The sequence below is a fragment of the Herpailurus yagouaroundi genome, unplaced genomic scaffold (genome assembly GCF_014898765.1).
Source record: "Herpailurus yagouaroundi ecotype Mexico unplaced genomic scaffold, PumYag 181, whole genome shotgun sequence".
NCBI lineage: Eukaryota > Metazoa > Chordata > Mammalia > Carnivora > Felidae > Herpailurus > Herpailurus yagouaroundi.
In genome coordinates, this window is record NW_024412412.1 from 13,331,087 (window position 1) to 13,334,592 (window position 3,506).

At 44.9% G+C, this 3,506-nt stretch overlaps 1 protein-coding gene and 1 long non-coding RNA gene across 12 annotated transcripts in view; one reads left to right on the forward strand and one right to left on the reverse strand.

The window, feature by feature from the left end:
- The window catches only part of TENM3 (teneurin transmembrane protein 3), a 1,301,596-nt gene that overhangs the window by 948,218 nt on the left and 349,872 nt on the right, over window positions 1-3,506 (forward strand). The window lies entirely within an intron of this gene.
- On the reverse strand, window positions 364-3,499 carry LOC121039940 (uncharacterized). The gene is made up of 2 exons (XR_005795049.1): window positions 3,050-3,499; window positions 364-2,548 (listed from the first exon to the last, which is right to left on the reverse strand). It is a non-coding gene; the product is annotated as an uncharacterized LOC121039940 (long non-coding RNA).

Consider the following 3,506-nt stretch of genomic DNA (forward strand, 5'->3'; position numbering starts at 1 on the left):
GGAAGCAATCTATCCTCCTGATACCAGTTTTAACCACTGAGTCAATGCTTTAGTGAAATGGTTTAAGCCTCAGGGCTGAATTTAAGCTCTGGTACTCTGTAACTATTTGGACCATTATTACTCTCTTTTAAGTTCTCGGTTCCTCATCTGTAAAATGGGATAACAATACAAGGGCTTAGAGAAATAAAAAGCGCATGTGTCAAATGCTCAGTAGAGTGACAGTCATATGAAGCGCTCAGTGTCGCTTGTTATCAGACATCCCATGTTCAGTAGAGGTAAAAGGGTTTGATTTTGACTTTGTATTAGCATCTCTGACAATATGGTTTCAGTGCCTCATCACGACCAAAAAAGGTAATCACCTCAGTTTTGGTTAAACTCTGGGTTTTTTTTTTGTTTTGTTTTGTTTTTTTCCAAGGGTTGGGGCCTAAGTAGAAAGAGGTGAGAAGAAGTCTTAATATTAAAGCTAAGTCGGTGCCAGTTTGAAGTAACAGCTCATTCATGGGCTTCTTTTTTTTTTTTTTTTAAATACAATTTGCTTTGATTTGGTTTGGTTCATGCATTTTTAAAAATCTTCCTTGTGGTGTGCAGTCATTAGGCTTTTATGCCTAAAGAACTGAATTCAGTTATAAGTAAAATTCATTTAATAGCGCAAGCATGATTCCATGTGGTTATTTATTCACAACATAAAATAGCCACATAATTCAACATATTTAATAGTGTCTGCTCAGAGAACTGTGGGGAATTCTGCAGATCTTAGACAAGAAATGCTTAAGTTATAAAAGGCAGTATCCATAATGCTAATTATTCCTGACATCATCAAGATGGCAAACTATAGTACACAGAAGTTTCATGTGGGCCTTATTCTGTGTCTCTCTCGAACTCTGTATTAGACTCCTTTATTTCCAAGATGGCAGTGATTTAACGTATGGGTGGGAGTGGTCACAAAACTTGTCTTTTCTCGGGAAGACGTATGTGGAAACCATCCTTCCCTATTCAGCGATAGAAACTGTTTAAAACCACGTCTGTCCCTCTTCTTCCGCATGGGCTGCTGCCGCTGCTGCGCAGCTCTGTTCAAAGTAAGCCCTTGATTATTCTCAAGGGACACCGTCTTTGTGCAATTTGGAAATAATTAGCTTTGTGTCCAGAAAAGGTAGGACTAGATATACGCGTAGAATATTCCAGTATTGTCCAGTATAAGAATTGACCTCCCTGTATCTGATACTTATAAATGGGCATTGCTTAATTAGCATTGTAAACTGGAATTTTAATAAATGCTATCAATCAATCAGTGACCGATTTACATAGCATTTATCTGGGGAGATGAGGAGGCCAAATATCAATCTTCTTGAGATTCGTCTTGGCCCACACAGGGATTTAAGATTTTAAAACCTTTCATTCCTCCCACTAGAGTGTTCCCCTTTGTGTCCTCTAATGTTCTTATTCAAATCCACATCTGCTAATTTGTGTCATCGAAAATCCAGGGGTACGTATCTGAAACGTGGACAAGACCTGCAGGTCCTGAAAAATTGCAGCTGTGCAGTGTTTTACCTATTTAATTGCTCTAAGAGTCCAGTTGAATGGCCTAAATAGTTATGTAGTGTTTATTGGCAATTACCTCAAGCAACACCCCCCCCCACACACACACACACAGGAAGAGTCACACACATCACCCTGATCTGTGAAACGATCATGTTCACAATATTATGACTTAGGAAGATATTTGCTTAAGAGCTCCGAAGGCTTTTGGAGCCCCACAAAATATCTATTGTTCTGTTTTTTGACCCAATTTTACTAAAGAGATTTGCAAAACCCTGAAATAACTTTGAAATTTAGGCCGTGTCAAAGAAATGTTTAAACAGTTTCTAGGGTACCTTGCTAACGTCCTAATGAAAGGGTGAACATGTTGATCACTCAGGGAAGAACAGAAATGTTGGTTGTGATAGTCATGTTGTAATAGAATGTTTGTGAGTCACGATTTTAGAGGAGCCATCATGCCTGAAAGAAAAGAACCCTATGGGGTAGAGACTTAAGCGTTGAGTAACACCAGACATTTCCATGTACGATGATGAATGTGTTAGATGGTAATGAAAACAGAGAAGGAAAAGTATCCACCGAGAGGTTGATGAGCTGTGTTCCCCTTACCATAGGTAGCATTAGATGTAAAAAGTGACAAAAGTCAAGGTAAAAGGAGTATGCTACATAGGAAAAAGAAATGACTGTTTTTGAATCACAGATTGAGGTGAGAATACATTCTTTACTGGATCTTACTGATAAATGGAGCACACTAACCCTTTCTTAAAGTATTAATTTTTTGGTTTAAGCCTGTATTTAGACGGCAGTTCGTTCCAATGTGGACTGACAGCTAATCATACAAAGATGTGCTGATTGATGTCCGTAGCGTAACGTCTGCTTCATGTTTTCTGTTTCTTCATAAAAATACGGAGGGGTCTTGAGGAATTGGAAGAAAACACGGGTAAATCCCAAAACTCACTAACACACATTCAATTCTCAGTTTAATGGAGGAAGAAGCTGAGGGGGATGGAATGTTCTAGAAAAAAAAAGACAAATTGAAGGAGGGACGTTGGACTGGAGGCAATACAAAGATAATGACAAGAGTGGATCTGGAGGGGGAGGGAGGCAATTTTTAAATAAAAATGGAAGGGCCGCAATACTGAACTATGTTTTATTTAAAAGTCAAGCTAGTTGGAACACCACGTTAGCTAGTCCAGATCTGGGTTGTCCAGCCGTGGCACATCATTCAGAGTTCGCTCGGACCCCGTGAGCACACGCCGCCAGCCCCGGGGACCGTCCTCCCTCCCCGGGGTGCGGGCCCGGCTCTCCCCTAGGCGGTCGCCGGGGTCCGAGACCGCGGGCGCACGAGGGGGGCGCGGCGTAGCCCCCGGCCGACCTCAGCGGGCGAGTCTCGGCGGCGCAGCCCCGGGGCCCGCGGGGGGCCGAGCCGGTCCCCGCCGCGTCCCCCCGCGTCCCCCCGCCGGCGCTGTGGACTCCAGGCCCGGCGCCCGGCCCCTCCCGCCCCCGAGGCACCCACCTTTCCCGAGCAGCGCGTCCAGCGAGCTGGAGCACTGAGTTTCGCTGAGGCCGGGGGAGCGCGGCCACCGCTCTCTATGGATTAAGTAAACAGCTCGGCTGGGGGATGCATGAATGGTGGCGGATCGGGGGTCGGGATTCATTCACGCGCCGCGGGAATGAGGTCCTTTTGTGAGCACAGCAAAGTAGTGCTTCTGGAGGAAAGCTGTTTGGCAAAATCTACAGCCACCCGAAAAACCACATTAGAGAATATCGGTGTTTTACGGGCTGCCGGTGTGTGTGCGTGCGTGTGCGTGTGTGTGTTGGTGGAGTACCTCCTATCAGGTCTTCATAGCACGCCCGTAACCAGTTTTTGGTGCAGTTTTCACACTCTTCGTTTGGGGCATGGCTGTTAAAATGCCCCGGCGTGTGTGTGCGTGTGCGTGCATGCGCGTGTGTGTGTGTGCGCGTGTGTGTGG